The sequence below is a fragment of the Mastigoproctus giganteus genome, chromosome 2 (genome assembly GCF_048544385.1).
Source record: "Mastigoproctus giganteus isolate SK-2022 chromosome 2, ASM4854438v1, whole genome shotgun sequence".
NCBI lineage: Eukaryota > Metazoa > Arthropoda > Arachnida > Uropygi > Thelyphonidae > Mastigoproctus > Mastigoproctus giganteus.
The window spans coordinates 171089996-171106081 of NC_143576.1; positions in this window are offsets into that span (position 1 = coordinate 171089996).

Below are 16086 nucleotides of genomic sequence, written 5' to 3' on the forward strand. Positions count from 1 at the left end.
ACTAATGCTAATGCTAATTAGATGCTGAAATGGACTAATTTTAAGACTAAACAATAGCTGACTCACGAGTCCAAGTAATGTCTCAATTACATCATATCTCCATCTTTAGGAGATGGAAAATTAGCATTATTAAAACATTGAGAGGATTATTATCTGGAATGGATAATTTTCTTCAAATGTGGCAGTTTATTGAATGACAAATACCTGGATACAAGTTATGGAAAAAAAAATATATCATAAATAGAAATAAATTATGCAGAATTGCTACAGATGACTTTTTATTCACATATGCTAAAGTGCCTAAATTTCATGAAGATCGCCCACTTGGAGTCAAGTTGTTACATGTGGATGGACATGGTGAAGGCAACATTCTTCACCATGTCCATCCACATGTAACAACTTGACTCTAAGTGGGCAGTCTTCATGAAATTTCATATTTAGTTCAAATAATTTACGACAATTTCCTCCCTTAAGTGGACCAAGCTTTTCAACCTCTGTCTTGTTCATAGGTTGGAAAACTAATGCGAGGTATGTGTGTGTGTGTGTGTGTGTGTGTGTGTGTGTGTGTGTGTGTGTGTGTGTGTGTGTGTGTGTGTGTGTGTGTGTGCGCTTCAATATAAATGGGAGATTAATTGTTACTGTGCATGCTTGTAAACGACCATGAACCTGAAATGAGAAACTAACGTCAGCTGTTGATCGAGTTATTATGTAGTCTATTTCCAAGGTTTCCACTATCAACAATTTTGTGTAGTTGTGGATATTTAAAATCTTCGCTTCATTAAACAGGAAAATGTGATTTTCATTTTTGGCATGGTAGGACAATCCCGATGCCGTGGTCCACACCACTCAGACCAACGCAACATGTTGTTTTATTCTCATGTTCAAAACACACCTTGTCTATCCCACATAAGATTAATCATAATCTCCACATGAAATGCTATATAGCAAGTCATGAATCTGCACAGGGGGAAGAAGGAAGAACAGAACGATGTGTTAATATGGAGCGCAATTTTTATGTCGGCTTTGCTACTATTTTGAATTCTGTGTCTCTAAGATTATTAAGTTGCTTGTATCATTGTTCTATGTATGGGAGAGTAATAAAATTTTCTTTTACTAATTCTGTTATTATGTTTGGTGTTGTCCATCCTGTCTTTAGCCTGTAGTCTTATTTGATTGATAATGGTAAGAGGGTATTCCCTATTTAAAAATCTACTTGTTAGCTCCTTAATTTCCGTTTGTAATGTGCTCTGTGTTGTAGAACATTTGCAGGCATTAATGAACTAATGAGTTAATGAACTAATGAGCTCACTGTACTCTAATGAGTACAGTGAGGAGCTGCACATAGAAATAGAGTGCACCAGTAAATCAGAATGCCTTCTAACGAGGGATTTTAGCTTTCCAGGTATTGACTGGAACATGTGGGTTGGTTAATCACAGACTAGTAAGACTTTTGCAGATTTATTGAATGTCTGTTTTCTACAGCAGCATGTTAGAGTGGCAACAAGAGGGAGTAATACTCGACCTGATTATCAGCAGTGATTATTCATTCACTAAGAATCTGCAGATAAAGGAACCACTAGGTGGCAGAGATCACAGTATGCTGATGATGTGGGAGTTCTTAAAGATGTAATTACCATGAAGGGTAAAGGGAATGGTTTTTGCTTTCATAAAGTTGAATACAATGGTCTCTCAACAGTTTTTCAATTCTATATAATGGGGTCAACTGATGATGTTACCAACAGCAAATTCTAAATGGGAAGCATTCAAGGAAGTAATCTTGGAAGCTACTAAACTTTTTTCCCACCTAAGAAATACTGTTTAGTCCTAAATGGATGGCAAATAAACTAATGAGACTTGTGGCAGAGAAGAGAAATGCAAGGAATGCATATAAATTATCAGGTGACACAGAAGACTATGGTAGATATAAGCTAGTATGTAATCAAGTCACAAAGGAGGTTTGGCAAGTGAAGGCAGATTATGAAAAATCTTTGGGAAAAGATGCAAAGAAAAATAGCTAAGACTTCTTTACTTAAGTAAACTCTAGAAGAAATGGGATGAATCAGACTGGTCCACTTGATATTGACAGTTTGATTGTTGATGAACCTGTTGAGGTAGCTGACAAAATGGATGAGTATTTTTCATCTACAATTCACATAAGGAAGTCTGTAGGGAAGTGAAAGCCAGATGCTTATCAAACTCTAGCAGAGAGAGCTGAATGATTTTGTAATAACTGACAGAAAAGTGGAGGAGAAATTGTTGAAACTGAACTTAAGAAGGTCACCTCGTGTGGATGGGATCTATCCAGTCATTTTAAAGGAAGCAGAAAAGGAAGCAAGCAAACCCTTAGCCATAATTATGAAAGCTTCCTTGGAGTCACAGGAGGTCTGCATGGACAGAAGATGTGCAAATGTGTCCCCAATTCACAAAGGGAGATCAAAGTAATTACAGACCAATGTAATTACATACCTGTTTTTTTTTTTTTTTTTTTTGATTTGGTAGTTGTTGGCGCATCGGCTTCTGTGGCCATATTGCACCTCCCAAGGTTTTTGCAGTACTTTGATCCAAGCCCGAGGCGGGAATCGAACCCACGACCTTTGGGTTGCCGGGCAGGTACTTTACCCACTCGGCTAGCCCGGTCGGCCACATACCTGTTAGTTTAACTTCTGTTCTGGAGAAATTCATGGGGGACTGGTTAAAGAAGCACTGCAGGATTATCTAGACAAGACCGCAGTTATAATTCAGAAACAGCATGGGTTTGTTAAGAAGAAGTCTTGTCTGACCAATTTTATTGGATACTATGATGTGGTCACAAAGAAACTGGATGCAAAAAATAATTGGGATATCATATACTTTGATTTTAGGAAATCGTTTCATACTGTTGCACATGGAAGAATACTCTACAATTTGGAGCAGGATGGCATTAAGGGCAAATTGCCGTATCCCAACAATATCTGCCTTTGATGTTTTGAGCAATACCTCAAATTCATCAAATTTATTTACTAAACTCCTAGCATTGGTGTACACGCAAGTATACCTGCACCTGTTTCTATTCTTAGCTACCCTAACACAACCCATGTGTTTACTTGTACCGCAATGGCTCCCAGCAGTCTCTGAAATACCATGCATCTTGTTTTTCAGGCTTCTGCTCATTCTAATAGAAGCAGTGCAAGAATCTCTTTCACCTCTGCCAGTGGCTACTGTCAATCTATTAGTCTTTGTATCCCCCCAAACTAGCAGTTTTCCGACCCACCTAACACTGCCTCGATAGCATCAGCAAATATTCTTGCACCCTTTCTATTTAAGTGTATCCCATCCCTGTAGAAGCAATCTCTCCTGTTAACAAGTACAGTCCAGGCTGAAAAAAATTCTACCCCTTGAGCCTTGCACAATCTTTCCAGGGCCGAATTGATCGACAAGGCTCTCATCATATACTCCCTCCTATCGTGTCTGGGCAGAATTGCAGACACTTTCAAATTCAACCCTAATTCTCGGCTTTTGTTCAACAGTGACCTGTACTTGTTAAGTAATTCTGCCGGTCTCCTACTCTTAATATTATTAGTGCCAACGTGTACAACTATATCACCTTTTGTGCCCTTAAAAGATGATATTCGCTCTACAACGTCATCAACCTTTGCCCCTGGCAGACAATGTAATGGACAGTAATGATCACTGTCCTGTTCACACTGGGTGGAAAAGAAGGCTCCACTCTGAATTCCACCAGACGAACTTTTATGGGCATTTTTTCACTCTGCAACTTTGGTCTTGGGCGTGACAGCAAGGTGCCCTCCCCAGAAACTCATAGGCAAATCGAGAAGAGAACTCATGCAATTTATAGGCATATTACACATGGGCAGACAGACAATATTAGTTCTTTGGTGGCCCTAATATAACACTTATAATGCAATACAAATCCAGCGTTGCTAAATGAATATACAAATTTAATCCTGACTCAGCTGGAAAAGTTCTACCAAAGCAAAACACAGTATCATGTTTCACTAAATTACAATTGCACCGAGGCCATTTAAAATAAATTCACAACTAAATATTTCATTGCAGATTCAACACTATGCCTTCTATTTATAAAGTAACGTGCAGTTTTCTCCAGCCTGACAGAGAGGCAGGTGGCCAAGTTAGTCAGTGAGAGTTGTGTGGTTTTCCTCCAAAATAATCCTTTTCTCATTCAGCAAACAGACCATAAAATTGATGAATTTCTCATTCAGCAAACAGACCATAAAATTGATGAATTTCTCATTCAGCAAACAGACCATAAAATTGATGAATTTCTCATTCAGCAAACAGACCATATATATTGGGGGCTCAAACGAACATATTACTTATCATTTCGATGCTGTAAGATAAAAAAAAAAAAAAAAAAAAAAAAAGTCTACAACTGCCAATGAATCTATATAACACTTATTTCCAATTAGAGAACATCACTAGAAATCACAAGAATTCAAAAGTGCACTGGCATACAAGAATTCAAAAGTGCACTGGCAATTATGAAGTTCTCTGCAAATTATGAAGTTCAGTGCACACAGGCTGCCAGGGCAGGTCATGGAGTTTTGTCAGTGATATATAGGAATTTTGCTAGCAGAGACGAAGAGGAGATTATCCTTTTGTATAAGGCAATGGTCTGGTCTGGTCACACCTTGAGTACTGCGTACAGGTCTGGAGGCCTCTTAGGAAGGATGTAGAATTGCTAGAATGAGTACAGAGAAGGGCAACAAGATTGGCGAGAGTAATAAAGGGGTGCTCTTACCAGGAGATGCTTAAGTTCTGCAAGCTGCAGCATTTGGAGACTAAGCACCTGAAAGGTTGAGGATTGAGGTGTATAAGGTCTCGAATGGTTTGAGCGGGCTCAGTGCTGATGGGATACTTCTGCTTGCTCAGATTAAGAACCTGAGGGGGCATAGATTCAAATTGAGGAAAGACAGTTGTAAAAAAGATGTGTGGAAGGTTGCCTTTAGCCAGCAGTTACGTGAAAGTTGATAGCTTAAAAAAATTTAAGGCTGAACTAGACAAACATTTGGAGTGACCCAAACATTTGGATGGGTGAAATGGGAAGTTTTTTTTTTTGGCTGATGCTGTATAAGCTTGCTTTCTTGAATCATATGTCTCTACTAATGCTAATAACAATAATTTGCAATTGACATTTCCAAGCTGACGTAACTTTCTTTATCCAACTGATCTCTCCAACAAAACATCAGTTCCTGCAGCTCCTTATTCCAACAACTTGTTTTTTTTTTTTTTTTTTTTTTGATTTGGTAGTTGTTGGCCCATCGGCTTCTGTGGCCATATTGCACCTCCAAAGGTTTTTGCAGTACTTTGATCCAAGCCCGAGGCGGGAATCGAACCCGCGACCTTTGGGTTGCCGGGCAGGTACTTTACCCACTCGGCTAGCCCGGTCGGCACCAACAACTTGTATGTAATCTTCTGTTGTTGTTGTTGTTTTTTTTTAGGAGCATTAGCAACTAAGGCCATATTGCTCCAGGATATCCGGTGGTCATTCCCTGACCTTTCCGCATCCTCCATATTTGGTGGTGACGGGCTCGAACCTCGGTCTAATCAAGAAGCGTGTGCTATGCACTGCTGCTCCTTCCCACCTGGCTACGGAGGCGCCATGTAATGTAATCTTCTGACTTTTCATTCCAAACCCTGACTATTGAAGCTGATAGCTTTTTAAAAATGTACTGTCTTTAACTGCAATGGTACATTTTGGTAATAAACAGAAGCAAGCAGTGTTAATTAACAAAAACCCCAGAAATATTAACAATACAAGATTGCTTAGTGTAAAGCTGATGGAAAAAAGGATGATGAATGACAATGCGGACTGGACATAAGATATTGATTCTTACCTCATTTAATTTTTTTTCTGGAAGAGCAGCAGTACCCAACAAGGAAAGTTTTCTAAACCACCTACGAATCCATGGTTCAGGAAAGGACTTCCATGCAAAAGACGTAATATTTTTCCAACCTTCTCGGGAAAGTTTTGCTTCTTCTAGAGCCACCTGAAACTACACTTATATTTATATATAAAAACAGAATTTTGCATCGTAATCAATATATATGGAGTATTTTTAAAATAATAACAAGTTAGTTCGAAATTTTTTCAACAAGAGACTAATTACTAACACACTTTACAAAACTATAAGCAATCCAAGTCCCTTGGTTAGTTCGAAATTTTATCACTAAGGGACTAAGCGATTTATTCACACCTGTTAAACAAATTAACTTCTGCGTTCATCATAAAAGGAACAATTCTGGGATCAGATAATTCGAGTAACCATGCATTGTATATTTCCTCGAGCCTATTAATATTAGCTGACTTGAAACAATTTCAAGCATAATTTTCTCCTGTAAGTTGTTTGTGCCATGTTAAACTGATTTTAATGATATTTTGCTCACAATATCAAACACTAATTTAGGAATAAAATATTACAAAATGCTTGATTCTGTTCAGTTACAGGGGTGGCTGGGAAAAAAAAAAAAAAAAATCTTAGTAATGTTTACCAATTGACATAATTTGGTAAAAAAACCACGCCTAGTGAGGTCATTAGGAAGGGGGAAGACTAAGCTTAACCTCCCCAATAATCATACTCAATTATAAGCTTTTTATCTTCAATATTTCTTCTTGCAAATGAAATTTCCAATAATTTTTGTACACTAACACTAGATATCGCTCCTTGCTTTGCAAACTATTTTCAGATTACGAGCATAACATGTGCACGTGACAATAGAATGCTAGTCAGTTGCAAAAAGTTTAAAATTTCTTCTTAGTGATTCAATTTTGCAATTTTGTTAGTTAGTCTCTGATGCACACATATCAGCAGGAGCCACTGTGCCCGCCTCCACCAGCAAAAGCAAAGTATTGCTCAAGAGAAGCATGATTTTGAAACTCAACTGTAAGCATTAAAACCAATGCTATCAAGAAATGGTGCTGCTTTGTAAGTACTGTTTATGGAGAGAAGTATGACTGTGTAATTGAGTGGAAAGAAATAAAAAACCTGGAGAAAACATACCAACAAATGTATAACAAAGGGTTGTTATCGTAAGTTTCCATATTTTTAACTGTATAGATGATTCCAGCTGCAAATGATTCCACGAGTAAAATGCGTTGGTGGCCTTAGTTTAGCCATTCGGCTTAGTTGTGTCCATGTGCTGTAGTGCAGTATCGTGTTTATTATTCGTATTGAATGATTGGACTTACGATTAGACGACAATAGGAACTTCCATCCTTGCTCAGTGGAGCAGTCATTATCTACTATCTAGCACTTCAAAATCTTATACTTTGCATTTGTAGCACCCCACTCCTGCTTGCCATAGATAGAGGATAGAGTAGAAGACAAGGAAAAGACAGAAGAAATCTTAAAGAATAGATTAAACAGATGGGCAACAAAGCAGGGGATTGTTCAAAAAGAAAAGGTGGAAACATCTGCCCACAAGGAACAATTTTTACCAGCTTTCTTTCTTTCCTATCCATCCAAAAATACAAAGAGAAGAAATTTCATATGTCCAAAATGTCAGTCCAGTTGAGTAGTGGTTGGTTGGTTGGTTATTTAGTATTAGTATTAGTAACGGCCGCATGGTGCAAGAAAGCCTATGGCTTATGCTGCACCAGCCAAAAAAAAAAAAAAAAATCCGAACAAAACAATGATAAAAACAAAAAAATAAATAAATAAATAAATAACTAAATAATAATAATTAATAAATAAAAAAAATAAAATAAAAAATAAATAAAAAGGAAATTAAACCTATCATCCTATGCGCTTCCCTTACCCGAAAGTACTATCCAGATGACCTTTGAATTTCCCCAAACTGTCGGCCTCTACCACGCATGAAGGCAACTTATTCCAGTAATTTATAACTCGCTGGCTAAAATAAAACTTCCTGCAGTCCAATCTAAACATTTCCCCCCGTAACTTGAATTTATGTCCCCTAGTTCTAGCATCATTTATAATCTTGAAAATTTTGTCCTCGTTCATTTTACTGATGCCTCTCAGAGCCTTAAACACCTCAATCAAATCTCCTCTAAAGTGTCTAGTTTCCAAACTCTGCAACCAACATATTCGAAGTCTTTCTTCATAAGGACGCCCTTTTGCCGATCTCACCAGGCGAGTTACCCTTCTTTGCACCCTTTCAAGAAGCTCGATGTCTTTCTTTAGGTGCGGTCTCCATACTTGAACACAGTATTCCAAGTGTGGTCTAACATAAGCCTTATATAATGGGATTATCACATCCCTATCTCTACTTGCAAAAGTTCGATAGATCATCGATAGGACACCATGGGCCTTCCTTGCAACCTGTTTACAATGCTCAGAGAATTTCATGTCTGACCGTATCGTAACACCCAAGTCCCTTTCCTCCAGTACTGGGTTTAGTTGAACTCCACCAAGTGAATAAGTTTTTTTGGGATTACTGTTTCCCAGGTGTAATACCGTACACTTTGTTGGATTAAAGCACAGCTGCCATTTTTCTGACCATTCTTGAAGTCTATCTAGGTCTCTCTGAAGAAGCTCAGCTTGACAGTGATCATTAACTACTCTACCAATTTTAACATCATCTGCAAATTTAGACATCATGCCCTCTATCCCTTCATCAATGTCGTTTATGAAAATTAAAAATAACAGTGGTCCTAATACTGATCCTTGGGGAATCCCACTTCTTACATCAACCCAATCTGAGGAATAGCCATTTATCACAACCCTCTGCCTCCTGCTCTGAAGCCATCCTTCTATCCATCTAAGGATTTTCCCAGTGATTCCAACCTGTTCCAGCTTATAAAGCAACTGCTCATGTGGGACTGAGTCAAAAGCTTTGCTGAAATCTAAATAAACAATGTCTAAATTATTCCCTAAATCCAGCTCGTGAGTGACCCTTTCGAAATAGCGAACCAGATTTGTTAAACATGATTTTCCCTTTACAAAACCATGCTGAGTATCCTTGAGAATTTCAATTCGATCCAAATGATCCTGAATTCCCCCCCTTGATCATTGCCTCCATGATTTTCCCTACTACTGAAGTCAGACTGACAGGTCGATAATTTCCAACTTCACTTTTAGAGCCACCCTTATGTATGGGAGATACATTTGCACTTTTCCAATCCAAGGGAATCTCCCCAGAGTCTAGTGATGCTCGCATAATTAGCCTCAATGGTTCAATGCACTCGCTTGCCGCCTCCCTTAAGATTATAGGGTATATTCCATCAACTCCAGGAGCCTTACTGGTCTGTAAGCTTGAAAGGTTTTTCATTAAATAATCTTGCGAAATTTCAATATCATTAATTACATATTTTTCAACTTCGCTCCCTCAATTTCCCATTGCCACAAAAGGTTTTTCATTTGTAAATATCGATGCAAAATAACTGTTGAGTTCATCTGCAACGGCAGCTGGTGTATTTAATACTATCCCCTTTCCCTTACGTAAAGGTCCGATCTGGTTTGTCCTGCTCTTCTTGGCATTTATATATGTGAAGAATTCTTTATCCCCCCTCTTTGCTCTGTTTGCTAGTGATTTCTCATAAACTGCCTTTGCCTGTCGAACCTTTTCTGTGGCTCTATTGCACATCACCTTGTAGCTGTTATAGGCTTCAATACTTTTTATTGCTCTGTAACCTTTCCATGCCACCTTTTTCTGCTCAAGTAATGCGGCAACTTCACTATTCATCCAACTTGGAACCCTTCTCGTGGAGTATTTTTTTAATGGTATATACGCATTCAAGGCATCTGTGATTAATGTTTTAAAAGCGTACCACAGTTCAACTGTATTCATTCTCTGCGCGATATCTACCCAGTTAATAGAGGCCATGTAGTACCTTAAGGAATCGTAATTTCCTTTTCTGAAATTAAAACCCATTTCTTTGCCTTTTACTTCTGCTACCTCTCTCGTCATCATCCACCGTAGAACTCCGTGATCACTTCCTGCTACTGGTTCCTCTACTGTCAGCCCTGTTATGTCATCTGATTCATGTGTGATGATGAGGTCTAGGATATTCTTTTCTCTAGTACTTTCCCTGACATGTTGATACAAATAACAGTCATCTAGTTGATTTAAAAATTTTGTTCCCCGTGTCGAGTTTCCTTCCCATTTACTCCAATCAATTAGAGGCAAATTGAAATCACCCATAATAAGGCATTGACGCTTACTTGCCCATTCCATTTGCATGTAGAGGCTTTTGTCATAATCTTCACGATCACCTGGTCTATAGATTATTCCTACTCACATTATACCTTTGTTTCCAACTATCTCACACCATACAGACTATACTAGCATGTGAAATGTCTGAATCCGGGAAAGCTATCGTCGCACTCAGGCTGCTTCTGATAAGAACCATTACCCCACCACCCCTTCTATCTAACCTATCCTTCCTAAATACATTATACAAGCCGTACTGAAACTCATCATCCCCAATTTCCGGGTGGCACCACGTCTCTGTAAGCCCTATTATGTCCGCGTTACTTGTTTTAACCAGCAGTTCAAATTCGCTCATTTTATTGACGACACTTCTAACGTTACTGTATAAACAATTAAGATTTACTGTTCTTGTATATTTAACAACCCTAACACAACCCTTGAAGTTTTTTAGGCTTTCTTCCCTGATATTAGCTACCTGCTCACGTGAAACGTCTTTGCCCCCAGAACATCTAGATAATACGTCCAGTTGGGGTAACAGATAAGAACTCTTAACAAATCTGTCCTGATTTGTTTAAAACACAGAAAAAAGCAGCCACTGTCCAGTACTAATATAAGTACTGTACATTGCAAATAATACAACTTAACTTACACCACATCTACCCAAAAAATCCGAAGATTTCAATAATAATTGGTAATTATAAGATTATACACCCCCATAAAGTTCTGTCCTAATTCTCAATATAGTCTCAAGCAGAAACTCCTGAAGAGTCCTTATTCTGCCCTCAACGTGCCCTGATGATGACCAACATGCCTTGATGTCACATTACACAATAATCAAAAAATTAGAAAAAATTACACGAGAAGGTCTCCCCAACTTAAACTTACAATCACAATAAAAGTGAATAGGACAAATGATCATCGAAACATTTGAAATATCTATCCATTTTAGTATCAAAACATTGTGTGATTTCTATCTAACCAGTTCTAAACAAAAAATATATATATATAAAAAAAAAGATAAATAATAATAATAAAATAATTAAGAATAATAAAATCAATCAATCAGAGGATATAGCCAAGTAAGTGCCTTGCAAGAACTTGATCCACGAGCAGTACAGGCACTCCTAGGCTTACGTAATACTATACGTAATACTATACTTACGGAAGTTCGACTTTGTGTAAACTTAAAAAAATTGTGGAAATGCCTTTTGTGATATTTTCACAAACACATTTCTGGAGGTCACTACCATAAACCAATAAAAATAATTTGCATTTTCGGGTTTATTGGCCTTTTCTGTTAGTGCAATCTATTATAAACGGGTAGTAAACTCAATCTTACTGCATTTGTGATAATACCGATAACTGGAATTCTGTGGGATTTTATGTTATGGTATTATGGTGAAATGAGTTCCGCTTCACTGAAATCTTCAATCATATAAAAAACATAAATAAATTTTCAGAATCTTCTCTTCATTTCTATTTATTTATTAAAATGGTGAAAGGAAAGGGACCAACAGAAAGTGCAAGTGCTGGCAGTGATAGGAAATGAAACAAAATTGATTTAGAAATGAAGATGATGAATTAAAAATTACGAAGCAGGACAAAGTTTGTCATCTATTGCATGGAATTAAGTCTCGCTGCTTCAACAGTGAATACTATTTTAAGGGACAGTGCACATATAAAAGAACATGTTAAAGGATCAATGCATTTAAGATCAACAGTAATCACAAAACAGTGTTCAGGTGTTATATCGAAGATGGAAAAGCTATTAATATGGATGGAAAATCAGATTCAGAAGCAAGTGCCCCTCTGAGTCCAATGGCCATTCAAGCAAAAACAAGTATTTATGAAGATATTAAGGATAAGTATGGCGAACCCAAAGCCAAGTTTGTGGCAAGCAATGGGCAGTTTAATAGGTTCAAGCATCACGCTGGTTTCCAAAACATTAAAGTATGCGGTGAAGTCACCAGTGCCAATTTTGCAGCTGCAGAGAAATTTTGTGATGTGTTGGAAAAAAACCCCTTCTAAATCTCCACAGCTCTCAAGTTCTGCAACAGCATGCTTATCAGCTGGAGAGTTAATTCTAGCAACGATGCTCGAAAGGTAAAACTTGCTGACATCATGCCTGTCTCCTCTCTCTTTTTGTAATTTTATAATATTTGCAATTTTGTAATTTTTCCTGCACATGAGATTAAAAAAATTGAATAAATAATTCTATTTACATGTTCATTGAACATTTAATTTTTGCTTCAATAAAATTCAGCGCACATAGTTGTGAGTGCTGCATAAGCATTTAGGGAAATTCCGACTTACATAAAATTCAACTGTAGAGTTCTGCAGAACGAAACCCTTATGTAAGTTGGAGAGTGGCTGTATACAGTTAAACTTTAATCCTATCACTGAGTGAGCCAAAAACCCTATGCAAATCCTGTCCATCACTTGAATGAAGCGAGTAATGCTGTTTAACTCGGCAGTTCACTTACCAGGCTATCCAACTTATTTGGGCAATTTTTGAAAGAAAGGACCATAACAGCATTATGCCCAGATACAGATTACTTCCAAAAACATCTCTGGACCATCTGACAGGCATCTAAAATTGATTATCACTACATAAAAATCCTTGAATAGTCTTCACAATGTCATCCTTGCTACACCGCAAAGATCGATTGTCCTCTGTAATACCGTAACAGTTTTGAAGCTTCTGCTCATAAATCACTTGGAAAGAAATTTGAACTTCCTACATCTTTTGGCATCTCTTCTATTATGCGATAAAGTCATAACTGGGATTTCAATTCAGCACTGAGTGGGCCTATCCACCCACTAATGAAAGGACAATAATCCCTATAATGATGCCATCTGGGTGGTGACACTAAAATGAGAAAGCCAGTAGTCTTCTCTACTTGGGAGTTATTTATTTTAAGTACATCTTCATTGTGAAGGTTTTACAGTATGAAATGTTGTAATGATGTTGCTTTATGCAAACTTTGCTTTCTTTAATTTAGTTATGTACAAAACTATAAGTGCACCAACCTATATTTGAAGGATATTTACTTTTGAAAAAGTTAAATTTAATTTATTAGTGTGCATAATCCTTTAAGAAAGCTAAAATTTGTCATTCCCACTTCTTAATTTTCTTCATTAGTTTATTTTTAAAACTCCATTTTTGATATAACAAAAAAAAAAAAAAAGAAGAACATACCATCTCATTTACTATGTGTGTAAATAAAAAATGTCATGAGATCATTTTTAACTTACAAGTTTCAGCTTATTTTCCTCACTAATATTGACATTAAATTCCCACTGAACCCTCACAACATGATTACACTCTTGAGAAAAGAGTTTGTCATGGTAGAGAAGATACTGAATACCTGTAGCCTCATCCGTGTTGTTTCCACTGGGATAAACATCTTGCAATTCTGGTTCATAGTATGGCAAAATTCTTCGGAATAGCAGGAAAAGCAGAACGAATCGAAAGATCAACATCTCCATTTTCTTCGGCTCATCATATTTGAACTGACTTTTTTTTTTATTTTATAATTTCAATACTGAACAAAATAAAAATGCACATTAATAAAAGTAAAAATAAAAACATTATATAAAATTAAAAGATTGTACCTGGGCCATAAATCATGGTATGATTATCTATTTTAGAATACAAGGACAAAGTGAAATAAATATTAAGATTTCCAACTTTGAAATGAATAAATCGACTACCCATATACCATGACAACAAGTTATCTGGAGCATTTTCTAATTGTTTCTGAATTATTATTATTTATTGTTGCAAGGAAGTGAACTTTTTTTCTGTATCATCCACATAAATAAATAAAATAAATATCATAAATATTACAATATACTTTATTACTACATAAACAAAGCAAAATACAATAATGAAAACTTTGTAAGGATAACCAAATCCATGTGAACAAGTTCATTTACTGCACACAATCATTATAATCAGAGAGGGAAAAAAAAGCATATATATATATATTGCTTCCATCAAAATAAGAAAGTAACACATAACAACACTTAATTAAAAATTATATTTTTCAAAATCAAGATGTTAATAACACAGCATTTGTAACTTGATCTTAACTTTAAATTCAGCAATTCAAATAAGCAGAATATGACTCATTTTCTCTGGCAAATTAATAATAATAATATACATAGACATGACCAGGTCACCAGGATAATACATTGGAAGCCATGAAAAAAAAACACCAGTTGATTAAAGAAAGTCTACTATATTATAAGTACGAAGCCCAGGCCATACTAGCAACATCTACCCACAAACTATGGCAGGACTGTGATGTAATAATGGCTAAGACAATTCCATACAACAGAACAGACACAATCATTAGTGACAAGAAGGAAATAACTACCTACCTGTTCAAAATAGTGGTGAAAAAACTAGCAACCTACAAAATACCTATGAGGAAAAATCAGGAAGTACAGAGACCTAAGACAGGAAGTCAAAGAAATGTGGTGTATGGAACAAGCAGTGACCATCCCAATCACCGTTCCACCAATGGTACGGTGTGAAAGAGCCTTTATAAGAAATTAGCAGCAATAGGTCTCCCAGAGAACACTTACACGGAACTCCAAAGAGCAGTGATTCTGATCACCTGTAGAACAGCCAGAGAGTTCCTCAACCAACAGTAACAAGACACAACCAACCATCCCATGCACTTAGTACCAGTATCTGTCATGGGATGGAAAAAATTTCCATAAGAAACAATAATAATAATAAAATAAAATAATAATAATCCCTAATCAGGGAGAAATAATATAATAATAATACAGGGATGTGATGGCCCAGTGGTTATGACACTGGGTTACCATCCTGATGGACCCTGGTACAAGTCCCGCTTTAGCAGAAGCAAATGCATCTCCATCACACTGGGAGACCAGTATGATAATAGTTATAAATTAAAATAATAATAATAAAATAAACATCACAAAAGTTGCTCCAGTGGACCTATCTTCCCCAAGCTCACGACGATTACTGGCAGATAGTGGTGTCATCCCCAAGAACTAATATTTCCAATGGATGTAAGCTGAAGCTAAACAGGTACACCCGCATAGATGAATGATGTCAAAGAGAAATAATAATCATACTGCACTGAGTGTGGCGCAGGATAAAGTCGCTCGTGTTCAGGGAAAGGGTCAATTTTAAAAGCCGGAGACAGTTTCCCGAGGAAGACAGTGGAGCAAGTGGCCTGTCCACCATATCGCTATCACAAGAGAAGGGCAAGACCATCCAGCCCCACCAACTGGAAGTACTTCCTGCACAACTGCGCTAGTGACCACTCAGGAAGGAAGAAAACGCCAATGCATGAAGTGGAACATCGAAATGAATACATACATCATGCAAGCATACTACAAAATAACCAGGCTGGAGACCGGTATGATAATGTACAGGTCGTGACCACATACCAAAGGGTTGAAACAATTCCTGGATATTCAAGTCATCAAACAGCAAATAGCAGACCAGAGAAGAACCATCATCACGAAGAACCTGATAGCTCCTGCAATCTTGGCAAAAATCAAGCAGGACATGAGCGATCACCTAAAAGAATATGTACAACTCGGAACCAGAGGAGGAAAAGCGAGAAAATATAAAACCTAGAGCATCTAAAGTGGAAAAATACAAGGTCACGACATGCAGAATAGAAGATGTGTGGAATAAGGCCCTAACAGAATTCTCCAACAAAGACTCACATGATACCGAAGCAGAAACCCAATAGAATCCTGTGGAGAATCACAAATAATACATTACTCGACAACAATGGTGCCACAATAGAGGCCACCACACAGCCATATATTGTGCTGCCATAGCAGTGACTAGGATTAATGGAAGAGAAACGAGAAACCAGTAGCAGAAGAACCGAAGATAGAAGAATTAAGAGTCAAGATAGGCCAACTGACCCAGTACCACAGGGGTAATAAGACTAA